We start from the raw sequence: 23,128 nt of genomic DNA on the forward strand, positions 1-23,128 counted from the left end.
ACCCGTTCCAAACCCCTAATCATTTTAGTTGCCCTTTTCTGAACCTTTTCTAATGCCAGTATATCTTTTTTGAGTTGAGGAAACCACATCTGTTCGCAGTATTCAAGATGTGGGCGTACCATGGATTTATATAAGGGCAGTAAGATATTCTCCATCTTATTCTCTATCCCTTTTTTAATGATTCCTAACATCCTGTTTGCTTTTTTGACTGCCGCTGCACACTGCGTGGACATCTTCAGAGAACTATCCACGATGACTCCAAGATCTTTCTCCTGATTAGTTGTAGCTAAATTAGCCCCCATCATATTGTATGTATAGTTGGGGGTTTTTTTTCCAATGTGCATTACTTTACATTTATCCACATTAAATTTCACTGGCCATTTTGTTGCCCAATCACTTAGTTTTGTGAGATCTTTTTGAAGTTCTTCACAGTCTTCTTTGATCTTAACTATCTTGAGCAGTTTAGTATCATCTGCAAACTTTGCCACCTCACTGTTTACCCCTATCTTCAGATCATTTATGAATAAGTTGAACAGGATTGGTCCTAGGACTGACCCTCCTATGTCCTGCCCACCTTCCCCGTTTCCGTTGGTGTCGAGGTTTGGCGCTGTTGGCCATTTAAAAAAAAATGATTTTTTTTTATGTTTGAATAGGGGGAACGTTGCATGCTTGTGCTTTGCTGCATTTGGTTGTTTTTTTATGAGAAAAAGGTTGAAGGAATAGAGTCAGAGCTTAAAGATTAAAAAAAGAAAGCTTTGGTAAGGTTTACAGGAAAAAAGGAAAGAAAGGTTGTTTGGTTAGGTTTAGTAAGGAGACATTATTTTAAAGGCCTAGTTTGGTATATTATTAAAGAATAGAAAGAGAACTTAAAGAAAAATAAAGATTTTTGTTTTTAAAGAAGAGAGGCAAGTTATTAAAGAAAAGAGAGATTTTTGGTGAGGTTGAGTAAAGAGAGGTATTTTTAAAGGACTAGTTTGGTATGTTATTGTAAAGAGGTTAGCCGGGGCTCATCCCTCTCCGGGACAGCGGGGAGCCACACCAGCTCACTACACACTGTTGATGTTTATGGGGAATTAGTTCTGCCACGGGAGTCTGTCTCGGCGGCCCTTGCAGCAACTGAAATAAGCACAATGAGCCCAGGCCCTGGGCAACAATGAGTCAGGCGCTCAGGCCCTCAGGTAGGGGCTGAGCAGTAGCAGTACAATAGTAGCAATAAGCCCAGGCCCCAAAGGGCCTGGAAGAGGGGGAGACTGCCACCCATGAGTTGGGTGGCGGGGGGGGACGCAGCCCCTCCCACTGCACTGCATCCCAGCCCGGGGCCCTAGCAGCGGCAGAAGACCCGCTGCTGGGTCAGTGGGGATCCTGGCCACAACACACTGACATGGGCTCTGGCAGTGTTGCAGCCAGACTAGGGTCAGCTGCCCCCGGGCTATTTCCAGACTCCCCCTCGGGTGGTACCTGGGTCACAGTGGTGTCCTCCAGGGGCTCCAGCACCATGGGTTCCTCGGGGCAGGTAGGTGATTAGAGGCAGACCCAGCAACTCCTCCGGGTAGCTGGCGTGGGGCAGGCCTGGCAACTCCTCCAGGTAGCAGGCGTGGGGCAGGCCCAGCAACCCCTCTGGGTAGCGGGCGCGGGACAGGTCGGAGGCGTCTGGCCTCCCCAGCAGCTCTCTCCCTAGTGAGTTCTGAGGTCGAGCCTTTATACTTCGGGGGCGCCGCCTGACCCTCTGGGGGTGGGCTCAGAGCCCTAGCTCTGCCCACTCCGGTGTCCAGAAGGGCTCGTCCCTCTCCGGGGCGGCAGGGAGCCACACCGGCTCACTATAGTTATTAAAGAATAAAAAATTTTGAGATAAATGTAACAGGTGTATTAAATGTAAGGGTAGGTTAAGAAAAATCAAGGACCAAAATGGACAACGTGTAGAATCAAGCACGTGGGTTTATTACACACAGCGCTGGTGGAGTGTTACTTTGCTTATTAGGCTCAGAGACACTGCCAAACAATTGATTACAGTGGATTATATGGATTTTCCATGGGCGGAGGGAAATCCAAACACCTGGATAGGTCTAGCAGGAAGACAAGATAAGCACAGTAGCCAATAGTCAAAGATTACATAATGTCTCCGCCCATGGTTTTAGGTTAACAAGTAACATACAATTAGTACTTTAAACAATGTATAAAATGTATATGTTTAATTCTGATTTGGGATTTATAGGAATGAAGTAGCTCCATTGATTGTTTACAGGTACATACTTGGGGGTTAAAACAAGAAAACAGTGAAAAGTATATGGCAATAGAAATTTTTTTTAGTTGTTTATTTGTGTTTTTAAGGCAGGCACTGGTAGTGGCTTGGAGAAGGGGTGTACATTTGTGAGAGGGAGGATGTTATATCTCATACTGACATGTTTGAACCTCTTCCATAAACTCAACGTTGGTGTGTGGGAAGGTACCCCTTTCTACAGAAAAGGGCCCCTTTCATTCCTTTGGTCTGTTTGCAGCTTTTAGATAAAGCTACCAATTATGATTCCCCACCTGGCATTTTGCTGACCAAGCTTATCTTAGCAAAAACCAAGGTTGTTTTTTGTTTGTTTTTCTTTCTTAGCTAATATTGTTCACTGTTTGCTAGGCCTCTGGCCTCTTAACCAAATTCTGGACTTTAGGCCTGTAAAAAGAGCTGACACAGTTTATATATCAGGTTGTTACTTAATAGCATATGGATTTCGGCCCTTCAAAAGAGTATCTAAAAAGAGGTAAATAAAAGAAACATATAAAGGAAACTGTTTAGTAAGCACATGGTAAAAATATAAAGGTTGGTTAAGAAAGAAACATTTAAAATGTTAAATATAAGGGTAGGTTAAGAAAAGAGCATTTCAAAACATTAAATAATATTGAAAAATAGGTTTAAAAAGAACACACATTGCAAAAAAGGGCATTTACTAAAGCAGAAACTGTTTAGTAAGCAATATTAAAAAGTATAAAGAGAGGTTAATAGAAAAGCATTTAAACTATTAAATACAAGGATAGGTTAAGTAAAGAGCATTTAAAAAGAGTTAAATAAGAGAAACATATAAAGATAGGTTAAAAGAGAGAACAGGAAAGGGAAAAGAAAGCCCCTTTGCAAAGGGCAAAAATAGTCAGCACGTGGTTGAGTCAGAGAGAGATCTTACCCTTCTAAGTGTTTCTGTGGAAAGAGACAACTTCCCAGGTTCACAGCCCCTCAGGCTTGTTATCACCGCCTTTGGGTCAGCCCAATCAGATGTTGTTCTACAGCAGTGTCATAGAATTCATTTTCCTGAACCAATCCTATAGTCCCAAAATTTGTAAACAAGAGCCATCTCCGCCCCCACTTTAACTGCCTTATTCTTATCTAAAAAAACAGACCTCAAGCACTTTTTCCACCATGTAGCCCCTTTTACATAGGGGCTTTAATAAAAGTTAAAACCATAAGCCCTTAGTAACAAACAATTTTTAAAAGTTTTCCCCTACGTTTTAGACTATTATTGGTTATTTTTTCGTGAGGACAATTTGAAGCTGCAGCAAAACCCCTGTCAGCAAAAACAGCATCTGTGAGTCAGTGGATCAGAGATAAGAAGGCTGCTTCATCCCCAAACTTTTTAACAAATGTAAGTAAAAGTTATATTAAGTCTTGTAAAGGGATAAACACCTTAAAAGACAAACCTATATAAAGACACATCCCTTTATTTACAGGTGTGTTTCAATAAAATAGAGCATGCAGAAACACCCCAGGTTTAAAACCATAGGACCTTACTAACAGCCAGTTTATATTACCCTTATTCTGTAAACCAATGGATCAGAGAGAAGTTTGTTTCTTCCCCCACTTTTTAACAAACGCAAGTGAAAGTTATATTAAGTTTTGTAAAGGAATAAACACTTTAAAAGACAAGCCTCTCTGAAGACATATTTCTTTATTTAGCACTTTTACATATGTGTTTCAATAAAAAATTAGCATGCAGAAACATCACAGGGTTAAAAACACAGAGAACCTGTTTATAAAAGTAATGTATAGTGATAAAAAAAGTTTTCCCCTATGTTTGACTAACATTGATCATTTTTAGTAAGAACAATTTGAATCAGCATGCTTTATCAACAAAGCCATTGTCAGCAAAAACAGCATCTGTGAGACAGCGGATCAAGGCCAGAACATAACAAGAAAGCCCTAGACCTGCTTTTAAAACAAAATTATACCAAATACTTGTTGAAATAAACATTTCCTTTTGTTATCTGAAGAAGACATTGCTTTGTAACTAATCTTATTAACAATGTAAAATAAAAAAACAAATTAACTCAGGGTTAAAACCACAGCCAGTTAGTTTATAAAAGTAATTTGGTAAAGTTTTTAACAAATAGAGGTGAAAGGCTTGTAAAGGAATAATCACTTGAAAAGACAAGCCTATATGAAGACAGAGCCCTTCATTTAACATTTTTACATGTGTGTTTCAATTAAAAAAAGAAAAAGCACGCAGAAAACACCCCAGAGTGAAAACCACAGAACCTTAGTAACAGGTTCTCTCTGTAATCCCATGGATCAGAGAGAAGTTTGTTTTCCTCCCCACTTTTTAACAAATCCATGCGAAAGTTATATTAAGCTTCCATTTTTTTAGGACTTTTAGATTTAAGTATGAATTTTTCTGTTGCATTATCAGAATATTTTTGTTTTTAAATGTTTGCAACGCGTGTGCTGAGACACAGGTACAAGCGCCTGTGTTTGTTTTGGGTCCAGAGATTTTATTAAAATAATACAGCACAGGCTGGAGCTGTGGCTTTCTCTACATTTAAAAAACAGATAAGACTAATTAGGCTGGCCAGTGATCCATGCACTATAGTCTGCCTTAGCAAGGCTCTAGGGGTCACCCCTCCAGTTTGCTTCTTTCCTAACTTTTTAAATACTGTTAAAGTTTTAACAAATGGTGAGATTGCATTGAAAGATACTTTGTGAATGTTATAACAAGTATTTTATTCCATTTACTGATTGTAAAAGACAAAAACCATCGCTTTGTGACCAAATGAAGCTGAGAGATAGCCTATGTGACGAACATCCCCACCCCTCAACTTTTCCCCCATAATTTTAACACTTGCTAAACATGCCGTGTTTCATTATATAAAGGGTTTTTTTTAACATTTAGCATGAAAATACAGCACTGACTGAGATGTAACATAACATGACCTTTTTAGGATATTCTGTATGCAGTGAGGCCTATTTGAAGCATTATGTTTGTTTTTTTAAAAGTTTAACATGAAAAAGCAGTATTGACTGAGCTGTAACAAAACAAGGCCCCTCTTAGGGATATTTTGTAGATGTTTAGTGAACTAAAAAGGCTTAAGATACTAGCCTATCCTTTTAAAAATAGTGTTTTTAAAGTACCAAAACAGCAACTGGGTAAGAATATGAAAACTGGCAATTGAGGGGAGTTTACATGTGTTTTAATAAAAAACAAAATTAACCAAAAAAATTGCTTTTTAAAGTTTGGATTTATACAAAAAACACAAGAAAAAATTAGCTTATGTAAAAAAAAGTTTGCTGTTTTTCACCAGAGATAAGGAGTCTTCCTCCCCCCCACCCACTCCCCCACTTTTCTTCTTTTCTAATGTTTTTTAAAATCTAAACTGAGGACAAACAAATTTTAAAAAAAGCCACAGCCACAGAGATCAGGCCATGGGGGTAAGAAAGCTGTCCTGAGTTTTAGGGGGGAATGCTGATAACTCTTTTAGTGAAACTGTTTTGTAAGCAGCCATTCTGTGTTAGTTGTTATGCTTTAGGACGGGCAAGCGTTTGTCATTTGGAAGCACTTTCCTACTTTATGAGGTATTATCTCCCCCATCCTACGGCCTATCAGAAATATTAACAAAAACAAACTTAAAGATACTTTGTAACAATGCCTGCAAAGCAACAATTATGTCCATGAACTCTGACCCCACCTCCTAGCTAAGGCTTGGGAGTCACCTACTTGGAATTGACATGAGAAAGCTCTCGAAGAAGAAAAAATGGTTACCTACCTCTACCTGTTATTCGAGATGTGTTGCTCATGTCCATTCCCAGACCCACCCGCCTTCCCCTCATCAGAGTAATCTGGCAAGAAGGAACTGGAGAGGCAGCGAGTCGGCAGGGTCCTATATGCAGTGCCATGAAGGCGCGATTCTAGGGGGTGCCTGAGCCGACCCGACAGGTACCACTAGGGAGAAAGCCTTCCGGCAACTGCGCATGCGGCGAGCGCACACGTACTTGGAATGGACATGAGCAACACATCTCAAAGAATAACAGTTACAAGCGGTAGGTGACCATTTTTTGTGATAGCACCCAAACACAGAAAGAGAGTCTCTCTGTACAGTCACACACAAAAAAGTGTACAAAGGCAGACCCAGGTTGAGGATACAGCTAGATCCTCAGGCTGTACAAGCAAAGTGATGGGGATGGAGATAGATTAGTAATTGCATGTTTGCTGTTGAGGTTTTTTTATATTTAAGCTAATCACATGAAGTTCCCCTTCCTATTCTCCACCATTCAATACATCCTCACATAATTTACATTTTAAAAAAAAGAATAAATAAGCAGAAGGCTTAGTCATCTAGTTTCTTGTAAGTGTTGTGAAAGAAATAGGTCTTCAGGATAGATATGAGTTAATTATGTTTGGGTTAAAAGTAGTTCCTCTGTAAATTTTAAATTTGCTGGATTTAAATACTCACATGACTGGAGTACTGTCATGGATGGATATAAGCTGTTCAGGAAGGGCAGAAAAGGTGGGGGAGTTGCACTGTATGTAAGGGAGCAGTCTGACTGCTCAGAGCTCAAGTATGGAACTGCAGAAAAACCTGAGAGTCTCTGGATTAAGTTTAGAAGTGTGAGCAACAAGGGTGATGTCGTGGTGGGAGTCTACTATAGACCACCAGACCAGGGGGATGAGGTGGACGAGGCTTTCTTCCGGCAACTCGCAGAAGTTACTAGATCGCAGGCCCTGGTTCTCATGGGAGACTTCAATCACCCTGATATCTGCTGGGAGAGCAATACAGCGGTGCACAGGCAATCCAGGATGTTTTTGGAAAATGTAGGGGACAATTTTCTGGTGCAGTGCTAGAGGAACCAACTAGGGGCAGAGCTCTTCTTGACCTGCTGCTCACAAACTGGGAAGAATTAGTAGGGGAAGCAAAAGTGGATGGGAACCTGGGAGGCAGTGACCATGAAATGGTCGAGTTCAGGATCCTGACACAAGGAAGAAAGGAGAGCAGCAGAATATAGACCCTGGACTTCAGAAAAGCAGACTTTGACTCCCTCAAAGAACTGATGGGCAGGATCCCCTGGGAGAATAACATGAGGGGGAAAGGAGTCCAGGAGAGCTGGCTGTATTTTAAAGAATCCTTATTGAGGTTACAGGGACAAACCATCCCGATGTGTAGAAAGAATAGTAAATACAGCAGGCGACCAGCTCGGCTTAACAGTGAAATCCTTGCTGATCTTAAACACAAAAAAGAAGCTTACAAGAAGTGGAAGATTGGACAAATGACCAGGGATGAGTATAAAAATATTGCTTGGGCTTGCAGGAGTGAAATCAGGAAGGCCAAATCACACCTGGAGTTGCAGCTAGCAAGAGATGTTAAGAGTAACAAGAAGGGTTTCTTCAGGTATGTTAGCAACAAGAAGAAAGTCAAGGAAAGTGTGGGTCCCTTACTGAATGAGGGAGGCAACCTCGTGACAGAGGGTGTGGAAAAAGCTAATGTATTCAATGCTTTTTTTGCCTCTGTCTTAGAATCATAGAATATCAGGGTTGGAAGGGACCTCAGGAGGTCATCTAGTCTAACCCCCTGCTCAAAGCAGGACCAATCCCCAACTAAATCATCCCAGCCAGGGCTTTGTGAAGCCTGACCTTAAAAACTTCTAGGGAAGGAGATTCCACCACCTCCCTAGGTAACGCATTCCAGTGTTTCACCACCCTCGTAGTGAAAAAGTTTTTCCTAATATCCAACCTAAATCTCCCCCACTGCAACTTGAGACCATTACTCCTTGTCCTGTCATCTTCTACCACTGAGAACAGTCTAGAACCATCCTCTTGGGAACCACCTCTCAGGTAGTTGAAAGCAGCTATCAAATCCTCCCTCATTCTTCTCTTCCGCAGACTAAACAATCCGAGTTCCCTCAGCCTCTCCTCATAAGTCATGTGTTCCAGACCCCTAATCATTTTTGTTGCCCTTCGCTGGACTCTCTCCAATTTTTCTACATCCTTCTTGTAGTGTGGGGCCCAAAACTGGACACAGTACTCCAGATGAGGCCTCACCAATGTCGAATAGAGGGGAACGATCACATCCCTCGATCTGCTGGCTATGCCCCTACTTACATATCCCAAAATGCCATTGGCCTTCTTGGGAACAAGGGCACACTGTTGACTTCTTGTCCACTGTCACCCCCTAGGTCCTTTTTCGCAGAACTGCTGCCTAGCCATTCGGTCCCTAGTCTATAGCGGTGCATTGGATTCTTCCGTCCTAAGTGCAGGATCCTGCACTTATCCTTGTTGAACCTCATCAGATTTCTTTTGGCCCAATCCTCCAATTTGTCTAGGTCCCCCTGTATCCTATCCCTACCCTCCAGTGTATCTACCACTCCTCCCAGTTTAGTGTCATCTGCAAACTTGCTGAGGGTGCAATCCACACCATCCTCCAGATCATTTCTGAAGATATTGAACAAAACCGGCCCCAGGACCGACCCCTGGGGCACTCCACTTGATACAGGCTGCCAACTAGACATGGAGCCATTGATCACTACCCGTTGAGCCCGACAATCTAGCCAGCTTTCTATCCACCTTATAGTCCATTCATCCAGCCCATACTTCTTTAACTTGCTGGCAAGAATACTGTGGGAGACCGTGTCAAAAGGTTTGCTAAAGTCAAGGAACAACATGTCCACTGCTTTCCCTTCATCCACAGAGCCGGTTATCTCATCATAGAAGGCAATTAGATTAATCAGGCATGACTTGCCCTTGTTGAATCCATGCTGACTGTTCCTGATCACTTTCCTCTCCTCTTCAGAATTGATTCTTTGAGGACCTGCTCCATGATTTTTCCAGGGACTGAGGTGAGGCTGACTGGCCTGTAGTTCCCCGGATCCTCCTTCTTCCCTTTTTTAAAGATAGGCACTACATTAGCCTTTTTCCAGTCATCTGGGACCTCCCCCGATCGCCATGAGTTTTCAAAGATAATGGCCAATGGCCCTGCAATCACATCCGCCAACTCCTTTAGCACTCTCGAATGCAACGCATCCGGCCCCATGGACTTCTGCTTGTCCAGCTTTTCTAAATAGTCCTGAACCACTTCTTTCTCCACAGAGGGCTGGTCACCTCCTCCTCATGCTTTTCTGCCCAGTGCAGTAGTCTGGGAGCTGACCTTGTTTGTGAAAATACTAAACTTTTGGATGATACTAAACTTTGCGGATGATACTAAACTAGGAGGAGTGGTAGATACGGTGGCAGGTAGGGATAGGATACAGAGGGACCTAGACAAATTGGAGGATTGGGCCAAAAGAAATCTGATGAGGTTCAACAAGGATAAGTGCAGGGTCCTGCACTTAGGACGGAAGAATCCAATGCACCGCTATAGACTAGGGACCGAATGGCTCAGCAGCAGTTCTGCAGAAAAAGACCTAGGGGTTACAGTGGACGAGAAGTTGGATATGAGTCAACAGTGTGCCCTTGTTGCCAAGAAGGCCAATGGCATTTTGGGATGTATAAGTAGGGGCATTGCCAGCAGATCGAGGGACGTGATCGTTCCCCTCTATTCGACATTGATGAGGCCTCATCTGTAGTACTGTGTCCAGTTTTGGGCCCCACACTACAAGAAGGATGTGGAAAAATTGGAAAGAGTCCAGCGGAGGGCAACAAAAATGATTAGGGGACTGGAACACATGACTTATGAGGAGAGGCTGAGGGAACTGGGGATGTTTAGTCTTCAGGAGAGAAGAATGAAGGGGGATTTGATAGCTGCTTTCAACTACCTGAAAGGGGGTTCCAAAGAGGATGGCTCTAGACTTTTCTCAGTGGTAGCAGATGACAGAACAAGGAGTAATGGTCTCAAGTTGCAGTGGGGGAGATTTAGGTTGGATAGTAGGAAAAACTTTTTCACTACGAGGGTGGTGAAACACTGGAATGCGTTACCTAGGGAGGTGGTGGAATCTCCTTCCCTAGAAGTTTTTAAGGTCAGGCTTCACAAAGCCCTGGCTGGGATGATTTTGTTGGGGATTGGTCCTGCTTTGAGCAGGGGGTTAGACTAGATGACCTCCTGAGGTCCCTTCCAACCCTGATATTCTATGAATGTCAGGATTACCCCTTATTTTTTAATGTGGGAAAGTGTAATTTTACCTGATTTTGCCTTTTCTTCTCCAATCAGTCTGCGAGAGAGCTATACTCTAAGGTAAATAGTCTCAGGCAGCCTCTCCAGGCTTCAGAGTAACAGCCGTGTTAGTCTGTATTCGCAAAAAGAAAAGGAGTACTTGTGGCACCTTAGAGACTAACCAATTTATTTGAGCATGAGCTTTCGTGAGCTACAGCTCACTTCATCGGACACATCCGATGAAGTGAGCTGTAGCTCACGTTGGTTAGTCTCTAAGGTGCCACAAGTACTCCTTTTCTTTTAGCCAAGGAGAAGGCAACTCAAGCTGGGGAGGGGGCTCAGAATCCACCAGAAGGGGCAGTTGGAAAAAAGCTGCTAGAGAAGGAGAAGAATAGAGATGCTGAGCTACGGATGAAATGGGACCCAGGTAGGAGATGAGGTGATAACAGGAGAATAAAAGTAGTGGACTGGGAAGTGAGGAGGAAAGAAGGAAAAAAGAAAAAGTTTCCGGTCAGGACAAGTAGGGAAAAAAAATGCTCGCTATGTGAGCCAATGCTATTAGAGGTTCCCCCCATCCCCCAACTCCTCATTGGACACAGGAAGAGCTGTGGGAAACACCAGAAGGGAAGGTCTAATTTGGAAAGGGATCTGGCCAGTCCCAGGCCCACTAGGTGGGACACAGAGACTGTGGGGATTGTTCTCCGTTTCCCCCATGCTGGCCAGTGATGAGGTTAGCTGAGTGGACGGCAGGTTTGAGCCTCCAGCAGAAGCAGCCAAACTGAGGGTTGCCGTGAACCTCTGAAGCAAGCAAATCCTCCAAAAAGCACAGGACCCACCAAGGCAGAGGAGGAACTTTGTCACCATACCTAAAAAATTTCTCACTAGGGATCCAACCCTCTGGAGATATAACTTGTCTTTGATTAAGAATGTTAACAAAGTGCTAAAAAAAAACAGTACTTCAAATGGACTATGAAAAATATATTGCAGGTGTTCTCAGAAGCCATTGGAAACACCTTTAAAGGGACAGTTACAGACATTCCTAAGGCCCCCATTTGTAAAAGGGCAAACGAGTTTATTAGTAATTTTCAGCATTGAAAACAAGACCTGGAAAAGCAATCCTACTCATGGTAAAAACTACTGTAAATTAAAAGCATAAGTGAGCCATGATGTGATGCAAGTATGTTAAGAATGGTGGCATGATATTGTTAAATGTGTGTGTCTCTCTCTTGCTCTAGTCCCATCATTTTTTTTCTAAAGAAGCTGAAAATACATTGTACATAATCTCAGCCATTTTCCTTATATTTATGGAAACACAACTTGTTTATGTAATTTATTTAGGGATCAGAGTATTGCTCTATTTCTAGAAATAAGAAGACAAAGAAAACTCCCAATGTACTTTCCCCAGCATAGCTGTTAAGGGCTCTTCATCATTAAAGGTGGTGGTCTTTAAATAAATATGTTAAATATTTGGTTTTAATATTTTCTTTCTTTAGGCGTTGTAATATGTTATTAGGAAATTTTTGAAATAGAACATAACGAAAAAAGTAATATAACAAAATGACCATTTTGATTTGTGTTGTTTCTAGTCCATCCGTTACTCCAGTGAGTTTGACTGCATGGGTTAATGTAAATTCAGTCTATGAACTTTAAAACCAATTTAGCATTTCTTGTTCAACAAGGAGCATAGAAGGAGGTGGTTTTATTTAGTGTTGTAAGTTTCCCCTTATGCCAGCAGCCATATGATCTCTGAATTGCTAGCTTTGGCAGTTGACATTTCACATTGTCTCACATTTTCAGACAGTCATTGTTATTTTTGTAAGCAACGTGGTGTTTATAAAAATAATGAATTAAAGTTAATAGTCTGTGAATTTAATAAAATTATTAATTTCATAGACGAATACACTCATAAAATAAAGTTTTTTCTCAAAGTTTTTGGAAAATGGTTTTGTTTTGCCCGTGGCTAATTTTCCTATTAATGTTAACTGGATTTGCACTGATGCTGTTCTGTGAGATTATACCCACAACACCTGTTTAATGAGAACTGTGGTTTCTGGAACCCAGTTTATTTCAATCATTTGGGCTAGATTAACAAAGGAATTTAGGCATGTCAATGTTGAGTGTCGCCATCCCTAATTTTTAGGTGCCTAGAAAAATCACTGGAATTCACAAAGCCTAGGTTAGGCATCTTCAAGCCCTGGAATAAATGGGAGGAGAGAGGTGCCTCAGAATGAGATTCACAAAAGCTAGCACAGTAGGCAGCTTCTTGCCTAAACTAGCCAATGGGAGGTGCCAAGCTGAGGGGGGTGGGCTAAGCTCTTGGAGATAGGCACAAAATCTGGGCTGCAGGGATCTCCTGCATCCCATCTCTTGGGATTAGATACCTCCACCATTTGGCAAGAAGCTTGTGCTCTCTTTTTCTGGCCCCATGATTCTTTTATTTACTCCTGGGGGAATTCTGCCCCACTGTGCATGTGCAAAATTTATGACCCCCCCCCCACCAATTTCTTTGCTTCCCCACAGAAAAATGACTTTCTGACAGGGAAGTCACAAGAGCTGTCATTCAACCCTCCCCAGCAGTGTGTTTTGGGTGCCCAGGACAGCCAGCAGAGAGGTAAATCACTGTGGTGCAGGGGACAGTACTGGGGAAGACCTGGCTGATGGCTCCTACCCTGCATCATGCTCAGCTGCTAGTCCCAGCTGGGCTGGGGAGAATGGGACTTCCTCTTCCCTGCATGGCATCTGGGGCCAGGTTAGACCCACCTCCAGATTTCTCCCCCAACTGCAGGAAGCTCTGCAAACTCTCCCCCCATTTCCTGCACCCATTACTCCTCAGCTGAAGGGGGAGGGAACCCGGTACAGGGAGCTGTTCCCCCAACCACCCAACCTGTATGCATCCAGACCCCCTCATACCCAGATCCTCCCACCGAGCCACCCCCCTCCGCACTCAGAACTCCCCTGATGAGCCCCACTACCCCTGCACCTGGACCACCCTGATGAGCCACCCAGATCCCCACCCCACTGAGCCCCAACCAGCTGCACCTGGATCCCAACCTGCCCGCTGAGCTCTATCCACCCAATACCCAGCCTCTCCTGTGCTGAGCCCCAACCACCTTCACCTGGACCGCCCCTGCAGAGTCCCATTACCATTGCACCCAGAACCCCTCAACAAGACCCTGTGCATTCAGATCCCCCCATAGCCGGATTCCCTACTGAGCTGCCCGCACCCAGATTGCCCCACACAGAAGAGTCTCAACCCACACCTGTGTCACACCCCAATGGCCCCCTCCCTCAAGTCCCCTGGGGAGGCAGATCAGTATTGTACGTTGCTAATGCTGTTGCAGGCATTGCAAAGTGTTTTGGGAAGGGTTAAAGGTATAAAAGTAAAATAAAAGGTTCCTTTGCAGGTCTTAGAAGGCCGAGGTGGGAAAGAAAAGGGTTAATTTAAAAATTCAGCTTGGCCTAAAAATAAAAAAGAAAGCGGCGCTGCCCTCAAGGTCAAAAATCAACACAGTCTCTGCCTTGCTCCGCCTGCCGACCACCAAACCCGCAGCTGGCTGTAAAAAATAAAACCAAAAGCAAAGCAAGTTGCAGGACTGAGATTACACAATTGCAAAAGTTGGCTGCCCAGTGAGACTCACCAGTCTGCCTTTGTGACCTTGGAGCTGGTGTGTTTTGAGGGAAGCTGAAGAAGCCACGAAGGCCGGTCTGGACTGGTACACTGAGCATGGGGAACAAAGGTCTCTGAAGGGGATGCCCCCAAGAGACCCCCAGGGCTTAAAAACCCTCCCAAGAGCAGAAACAATTTGGAAACTTTGCAGCGGACCCCCCGAATGACCTGTGCAAAGGACAAACTCCCGTCCATCCCCCACCCCGTTCTGACAGTACAGCTCAGGCCTGGCCAGCCTGGGGTAGCTTGGGTGTGATTATGGAAGTGGGTTACAGCTCGGGCATGAATGCTTTTTCCTTCCTCTACGTGACATAGATGTGATTCCAGCATGCTCTGCTGTTCTTTTATTATTTTCTTAATAAAGCTTTAAAATTTAGTCACATGGTGTGTTCCTGTATCTATCCCCCCCCCCCGGGTATTTCATGTTTGCTCTGTCTGGCACTGTTGGTATTTCATGTTGAGGATTCTATGATTAAAGGTGTGCCCCACCCTCAGTCGTAGCATGACAGAGAACCGGAGGGAGGTTTAGTATTCCTCTCTCCACCCCGGTCGGTGGGGGAAGGGTGCAGGTGGGTCTATCCCTGGGCATAGCAGTACCGGGCAATGGGAGGGGAACTTTGCAATTCTCGCTCCAAGGGAATAATCCTCAGTGCGTACACCCCCAGTCGTAGTATGACTGCGTTGAAGAGGAGACCATAGGGTGTCTCGCTCTAACCGGACAGAGTTGGGGTGTATGTACCCTCGGTGGGGTGTATGTATCCCTCAGTGGGATCAGACAGAGTAATATGGAGGGAGGCTTAGCGTCTCTTCCTCTGGCCCCTCAAAGGGGGGGGAGGGGTGAGCATTGTAAGCCCTGGTGCCGGTCGGTGTAAGCAACGTGCAATTTCAAGTAATTAAAAGATTTTTAAAGTTGTACTAAGGAATTGTCACAACATGTTCAGGAAACAGAAGGGTACAGCTGTAGACTTGGGAGTCCCGCAGTCGTGGGTGATGACATCAATGATGGGGGTCAATGCCGGACGTACAGGCATTAAGGAATGCAGGCAAGGTAGCCCAGCTGCCCGGTCAGGAGGCAGGTGAGCCTGATGCCCGAGCCATGGAGGAGGCAGCAAAGAGGGATGGGACCCTGCTGCCTCTTTCAAAGGAAGGTGAAGACCTCTCCCGGCTTGAGAAGGCTCTCACCAAGGTTCTGTGGCGGAGCTTCAGAAAAGAGTGCAGACTTGGCAGGATTTGTTAGACCTATATGCCAAGTATAAAAAGCAGAAGGGTAAAAACCTAGGGGCAGCTGTGGAATTAATTTAAACTGCAGCAGCCATGTGGTATCAAATGTTGTTGGGACAGCAAGCGGAGCTGGGGAGAAGGGAGGTGTGTTACAGCTAATGGAAATTGAGCAACTGAAAGCACAAATCACGTACCAGGCGGCAACCCAAGTCTACACCCAGAATAAGCTGCAAGCCTTGAGACAGGACTTCCAGGGGAAAAAAGCAGAACGCACCTGCCTGGGAGCACTGGCTAAGCAAGTACCAGTCCTTCAAGGACTTGTCAAAGATCTAACCATTCGTGCTCAGCATATGCCCCAACGGCAGTGTGCGCGCCATGAAAAGAAAATTGAGCAGTTAAAATGTCAGTTGGCCGTGCGTTCGGTCCAGGTGGCAAGCCTCACAGGGGATGATTTGGGTAACCCTGGTGAGGGCTTTGATTTCCCGCTGTGCAAAGATCCCCAAGGGTGGTTGAATGTTTGTTGCACCCCCCCCATAGCGGCCCTCATTAAGACCGAGGAGAGGTCCAGCGCATAAAGGAAAAATAAGGTTGTATGTACAGCATCCCCACTACAAGAAAAGCACCCCGTGGGGTAATTGTAAAGAGGAAAGGGACCAGGAGGGGTGGCAGCTAATTAAGGAGCCCACCCTCCTTGCTAAATTAGTAATGGAACGAAGCCTGTGCCCATGGAAAGAAACTGTTCAATGAGAAAAACAGGTTCAGGCGCAAACAAGCAGCAAATAAAAAAATTAAAAAACAGGTTAAAAATCTTAAAAAATAAAAAAAACCTAGTAAGTACAGGTATAAAAAAATTCAAATCCCTAAAATAGTACTTAAAATAATAAAATCTGAGTTAATGAAGGTGTCATTTTAAAAAATAAGCAAATAATTTTTAAAAAAGTAAAAAGTTAACTCTGCAAAGGCTAAAAAAAATTAATCAGTTAAACGCTGTAAAAATATTTTTAAAAAAATTTCTTGGTTTCTTTGCAGCTATTCTGAAGGAAAATGGGCCCTTTTCCAAAGGAAGGTCTGTAAACAATCCAGGTAAAAAAGACTGTTCAATTAAAATCATTTGACTATAAACAAGTTAGTCAAATTTGCTAAAAAAAGCACTCTTGGGGTTTTAAAATACATTGGTGTTGTTTTAAATAATACCACTAAAATCCATTTGAATCTTCCATTCAAAGTTGCAAAACCAAGTAATACTTTTGCCAGACACAGGTAACTAGTGTTGTTTAACTTTGGTATTTAGCATTCAAACCTTAAGGTAACTCAATGCTTTATAAAATTTAAACTGTTTAAAATAAAAACCAAAGTCATGGCTGCAGCAGGGCAAGCAAAACCAAAACATTTTAAAAAAAATTTAATCTGTTTTTTAATAACAAAATAGCAAATAAAAGCTGTAGTAAAAGAGAGGAAGACCGTGCCCCACACTAAGCCTTAAAATAGCTCTGTGTAATCAAACTATCACTTTGCCAAAGGGAGCCACAATAGGTTGTGTTTTTGTCTTCAAGTCGCTGTGTGTTTTAAAAGCAAAAATTAAAAATAAAAAATATTCAAAACTCTGCTAAAAATTAAATGTGTTCCTTTTAAGACAGAGTCTCTGAGCTGCTAATGGCTTTAAATCCAAAAGCAAACCAAAAAGCATCTGTGTTAATGCAAATTACCTAACTAATAAAGGTAAAAGTCATGGAAATCTGGCCTGCCTATAAACAATCACAGGAAAATGTGAGGGTAACTCTTCTGTTTTGCCTGCAATCAGCAAAAATATTTATAAAAAAAATAAAATTTAAGCAATAATCTGCCACCCCTAAAGGGGTAAAAACATGTTCTTTTGTCTTTCAAAAAAAACAAACAAAGCTGACACCAGCTGAAAAGCAACCCAAAATACCAGGAATCTACTGTCACAATAGAAATTGTGTTTTGTGTTACCTTGTGTTGTTTGTCTTGTTGCTAAGCACTGTTGTGTACCAAATGCTGCAGGAAAACCTCCTCAAGTAGCAGACACCATATTACAAAAAAATAATTTTAAAGCAAAAATTATAAATACAGTAAACCTACAAATAATTAAAAATAAATTAAGCTCTTTGTCACAGCTACAAAACAGCCTAATACAAAAACAAATACAAATAAAAAAAATACATACTGCTATAGCTATAAAATGTAATAAAATGCAGATACTTGCTTTGTTCACCTTAAAACACAAAATGTTTTAGGGTAATATCAAAAAACACTAAGGTTTTAATACACTTGCTAAAGCAAAAAAAGAATCACTGTTTAATACTTATCAATACAAATAAATGCAGTACATTTTTAGTATAGTAAGGCCAGACCTTTTCATGGGGGGAATTGTTATTAAAATCGCATACCAACAGGCTCTGAAGGCAAAAATATAAAAAGTTAGCCCACTACCCATAGTGAACATGGAATCCTTTTGGCTACCCCAGACCACAAGCCAATGGACTGGGGAGGGAGGGAAGCTATTGAACACCAGAGGTTGTACCAAGTGGACTCCTCAAAAGTGGGTGTGCTTATCCTTGCCTGTTGCTCCAAAGCTCTGTAGGAAAGACATTTCCCTAAAATCTTGTATCTAAAATAAATTAAATAATAAGACCAAAGTACTGTATAATGGGCAATGTGTATATGTCAATTCCTAAAAAAAAAAAAATTTTTTAAATAAAAATGTTAGCAACCCACCAGTAAGCAAATGTAATGTAAATATTGTGTTTACCAATAATCACATTTACTGTTTGCCAGAACCAAAATGTCTCAGCTTTGCCCAGTTAAAAAAAAAGCTGTGTAAAACCCGTGAAGCCGTAAAGACCACTTTAGATAAGGAAAAGGCCAAGCATAAGGGGATTGTCAGTAATGACATCTGACCATGGCAACTTGAAGACAAGGTAATGTTCCAAAGCTGGGGAAGGTGGCCCACACTCTGAATGCCAAGTGGGTGGGTCTGTACTCCATTGTAAATCGCATCGCCCCGCTAGTGTACAAGCACCAGCTACCCGGTAAATTAGTAACAAAAATCTGTCACACCTGGATCCCCCCATACTATGCTCCTCCACACTTGGATCTTGCCTTGCTGAGCCTGCCTGCCCACACTTGGTACACCTGGCATGGAGGGGCAGGACCCTGGAGTGTTTCTGGGACAGGCCCAGTCCTTGTGCTGTGTCAGGGTTGGGTGCAACCGCACCACTGAGTCCGTGTCCTGGGGGGAGCTGCACAGTGATCTCCAACCACTGTGCAGACAGTGTCCTGTGCTCCCCAGTGCCATGCTGGAGCCTCCACATTTATTTGACAAATATAATTTGTAGAATTTTAAAATATTGTGTGCAGACTTTTTAATTTTTTGGCACAGAATGCCTTCTGGAGTATTTCATTATTTATTCACACTGGAACAGAGTCAATAGAAGAAACTGAGGGAGCCCCATATTAGAATGTCTCATAACCCAGTGGCTAAGGCACTCACTTGAGAGGTGACAAGTCCCTTCTCCCTCTCAGGGGGAGAGTTGAACTAGATGTCTCCCACATCCCAGGTGAGTATCCTAACCACTAGGGTTAAAAGTCATGAGAGAGGTGGTCTTGCTCTCCCCTGCAATGTTCTGTGTATGCTTGCCTATAGGGGCACAATGTGGTAGGCATGCTCAGAACTTCTTCAGGCAAGTTAGACAGAGGAATGCTTTTATCTTTCCCCATGTGTATCATTTTGGGGCTTAGGCATCTGGATGCCTGTCATGTGGCTGCGATGCACAGCCAGCCAGCACAGAGCCAGAAATGTAGTTGCCTAGGGAACTTTTATTGCAAACACTTAGGTGCCAAGCGAGTTTAGGCATCTGTAGGGCTCAGGGGCAGCTGAGTAGGTAGGCTGTGAATCCCAATGGAGTGTGTGTTTTGGATTTAGGCACCTAAAGTCCCAATTAGGCACTTAAGTCCTTTTGTGAATCTGGCCCTCTTTTTCACTAGTTTATAGACTGCCAGAGTATTTTTGTTTCTACTCAGTCAAAAAATGTCTCTGGCATTTTCATTTAAATCTTCAGAAAACTATCACTATGTTGACCGGTTTGTTTCCATTAACTTTTTAGGATATATATTCAAAAAAATCTCATGGAAATAGTACTAAATAAATTCAACATTTATTCACAAAAGCTTATAAATAACTAATTCACATGTATAAAATTCTCATCAGAATCAGCAGGACAAACATAACTGGACTTGTGTTGCCAGGTCAAATATTTAAGTTACAGATATATTCTGTAGGGCTTAACCTGGCTGAAATGTAGCTATGTTTTGCAAGTCTTGCAATGTCAATCCCTGATTTCAGTAACTAAAGTTATTTTTCTACCTCACTTTCTATTGCATTTCCTTTTAAAAGCCATTTTAGAAATCCTCCCTGAATGTTCCACTCAACCTAGCACTCCGGTGCCGCTTGACTGGTGTGTAAATAGCTGGCTCCAAAGATCACACACACTTGTTACGAGTATTCCAAACACTCTACATTAGGACGTATCAGCCACTGCTTGGAAGTAACCCTATCTGGATTCATCTTGTTCCAATTTATCTGGAGGTGAAGCTCTTAAAGCTCATCTCGCTGAGAGCTGCACTAAGTTTAAATAACATTGTGAATTTAAACTAATAAAGGGCTTATTTACATGGCCCTGTTGTACTGGGGTGGAGGGGATGAGTTGCAGCATGCACTAAAGTGTTGCACTGTAACTGCCTCATGTAGACCCTGCTAGTGGTAACTAAAAGATACCTAGTTTGCACTCATGGTGTCCTGTTTGAAACGGGCCTGTGTTAAAGCAAACAAGGTACCTTTTAGTTCATGCTGGCAGGATCTACATGGACAAAACCTGATTTTACACAATTCAGATCTAACAATATACTGGTGCATTGGTTCAATACACATACAAAGGAAAGAGCAACTCCTAATTGATTATCACCACTTTTGTGCAGCTGCTTAGGTTTTCTTTGGAAGTCTACTATCCAGGCCTGATCCTACTTAATTCTAGACCTAGTGAAATCAGTCATCCTGAGGTGTGGATATAGGGTGAAAAGCTATTTAGAGGTCTTGGTGGCAGGAGAGAAATTAGAGGTTGCTGGGAACTAGAGCGGAGTTATTATTCGTGTTTATGACAAGCCCCATCTCTCCTACTCCTGGTCCCTGACCCCTTGCTTAGGATGGGAGAGGCAATGGAGAAGGTGAAAAGGTGCACATCAGAGGGACAGGGAGGGGCAGGAGAGAGAACAAGTCTGGATCCCATCAGTGTTCTGGGCACTGGGACTGGCTAACAACAGTAGATATTTGTATGTAACCCATGAAACGTTTGGCCTGGTTAAACCCAGGGATGAGCTGGAGAGGACCTTGCATTTAAGGTGTGACGTACTGAGTGGAGAGGGAGGTGCTCAGGACAGCCTTCCTCATCCAGTCTTCACTGGTTTAACCCTCTTTTCCTTTTTAACACTTAGGGAAAAAATTCCAGCATGGGTGTCATATGGGAATTGGCTCATCCTCAGAGTGATGAGGTTGCTGCTATTACAGCAGGGAAGCAGAATTTCTGGCCGATTGGGAATAGGAGAAGTTAGCATTTTTATAAGCGAAGTCAGCATTTTTATAAGCGAAGTCTGCCCTGTCTCTCCTTGACAGGAGTCCCTGTGAGCCAAGCCAGATATGGCTTACTTACTGCTGCTCCCAGTTCCCAATTGCTCTCTCCTGCTTGGGAGCCAGCAGGGAAGGTGGAAAGCAGGCCTGGCAGCTGTGCAGGGTGAGAGGAAGCCTTGAGTATAGTGCTGGCTTGGGGAGGGAAGCAGCCTTCCAGTGCTTCCTGAGCTGTTATTAGCAGGCTGAGGTCTCAATTTCTCTTGCAGAGTAGCACCAAATAGGAGGGTTGCTGGGGCCTGCGGTGCTCAGAACAAAACTTCTCAGTGTGGCAAGGACTGAAAGCCTGGGTTTGGGATAGGAAGGGGTTTCTGGTTTTTGCCTTAGAAATATTAATTGAACCAATTTTTGTTTTCCTGGTGTTTGCTAAAGCTGTCCTTGAAGAGCCCAAGGAAGTGGAGTGGGAGCTTTTCTCAGCCCTTTCTTAAAGGTGTTGCATCATTTACAAAGTATTTTTCTCCCAAGTGGTCCTCAGGTGTTTGGTTTTTGTTAAAACTCTGTGAAACATGGCTGTTAAGAGGCTGAATTAAAATCCCTTCCCTTCTCAATTGCTTGGGTTTCACTTCTTGGAGTTTTGTGATGTTATGAAATCTAACACCACACTAGTCATCCCTAGAGTCTTCCAGAAAAAAAGGGGTGGTATGGTCTGAATTTAAACTTTTCAGGCCTTCTTTATCTATCTAAGAATCAACAAAGTGCACAGACCCACTTATTTTTCAGGTCATCTTTCACATACTAATAACCTATGTCAGGTGCGGAGAGAAGAAATAATTATATCTACTGCCCAACAAAACTCCTTAAAATTAAAACCAGCTGTTAAAACTGCCAAAACAGCTCGGTTAGTTTGTTCCAAAGATGTGGGTGGCACACAGGTGGAACTCAGACTTTCCCTGCCTCACCCCAACAGAAAAGTATTTGCCATTAAAAAAAAAAACTTAACTAGCTAATGTATCTTGAAAAATTGTAAAAGCCTAAATGGCTTTGCTTGGACAATGATGACAGAACGAGAAGTAATGGTCTCAAGTTGCAGTGGGGGAGGTTTAGATTGGATATTAGGAAAAACTTTTTCACTAAGAGGGTGGTGAAACCCTGGAATGCGTTACCTAGGGAGGTGGTAGAATCTCCTTCCTTAGAGGTTTTTAAGGTCAGGCTTGACAAAGCCCTGGCTGGGATGATTTAACTGGGAATTGGTCCTGCTTTGAGCAGGGGGTTGGACTAGATGACCTTCTGGGGTCCCTTCCAACCCTGATATTCTATGATTCTATGAATGCTCAATGTCATAATGGTGTAGGTTTGCCGATGCAAGGCAAAGCCACTGGGAGGAGACTGGCTGCCTTCCTCAGGGTGATAAAAACTTGTTTTTCCAGTAAGTGAGTCACTGCTGTTAAAATTAAACACCACCAGGTGTTCCAAATAAAATGCTTTGGCAGGTCTCCTAGGTATTGTGCTGGGATTTGATTTGCCCAGTTCCAGCTTCTCTTTCTGTGTTCAGTAATAATCACACTTGGGCTTGAATAATTAATTTTGGGGTAAATTTAAGCAAATCACAGATAACTGGCAGGATCTCTAATGGCAAAATCTTCTGAAAGCTTATTGGAGGACTGAACAATACTTCCCTGAGCCTTCTGCTCCAGAAGGTATTTGTGACATACTCTTGCTTTCAGGTGATTATTCTCTAGTGTGACAAAGTTCCTCTTCTGCCTTGGTGGGTCCTGCGCTTATTGGCAGATTTTCTCGCCTCAGAGGTTCATGGCAGCCCTCATATTGGCCACTTTCGTGGCTCAGATCTGCCGTTCACTCAGTTAGCCTCATCACTGGCCAGCATGGGGAAAGGAAGAAGAACAATCCCTGCAGTCTCTGATGATCCACCTAGTGGATCGGGGAACAGGCCAGAGACCTTCCCCTCTGGTGGAACCCACAGTCCATTTCAATTCCTCTGGTATCAAGTAGGGAGTTGGGGTGATGGAGGGAATCCGGGCCCAGCCTCTACTCCGGGTTCCAGCCCAGGGCCCTGTGGATTGCAGCTGTCTACAGTGGCGCCTGTAACAGCTGTGTGACAGCTACAACTCCCTGGGCAACTTCCCCATGGCCTCCTCCCAACACCTTCTTTATTCTCACCACAGGACCTTCCTCCTTATGTCTGATAATGCCTGTACTTCTCAGTCTTCCAGTAGTATACCTTCTCACTCTCAGCTTCTTGCGCCTCTTCCTCCCAG

General features: G+C 43.2%; 1 protein-coding gene and 1 long non-coding RNA gene across 5 annotated transcripts in view; one reads left to right on the top strand and one right to left on the bottom strand.

The window, feature by feature from the left end:
• Positions 1 to 273: 273 nt before the first annotated feature.
• On the bottom strand, positions 274 to 3,874 carry LOC140899279 (uncharacterized). Of its 2 annotated transcripts, none has more exons than XR_012155261.1 (2): positions 3,165 to 3,874; positions 274 to 1,817 (listed from the first exon to the last, which is right to left on the bottom strand). It is a non-coding gene; the product is annotated as an uncharacterized lncRNA (long non-coding RNA). The 2 variants fall into 2 exon arrangements; XR_012155260.1 differs by having other exon boundaries at positions 274 to 2,737.
• Positions 2,237 to 23,128, top strand: part of SLC2A8 (solute carrier family 2 member 8) — a 92,216-nt gene continuing 71,324 nt past the window's right edge. For 2 of the 3 annotated variants that reach the window (XM_073314508.1, XM_073314507.1), the window contains exon 1: positions 2,237 to 3,620. The gene's annotated coding sequence lies outside the window, so the exon portion shown is untranslated. Of the gene's footprint in view, positions 3,621 to 12,846; positions 12,938 to 16,243; positions 16,298 to 23,128 lie in introns of all 3 variants that reach the window. The other variant, XM_073314505.1, reaches the window with a different exon arrangement.

This window comes from Lepidochelys kempii, chromosome 16, assembly GCF_965140265.1.
Source record: "Lepidochelys kempii isolate rLepKem1 chromosome 16, rLepKem1.hap2, whole genome shotgun sequence".
Classification (NCBI taxonomy): domain Eukaryota; kingdom Metazoa; phylum Chordata; order Testudines; family Cheloniidae; genus Lepidochelys; species Lepidochelys kempii.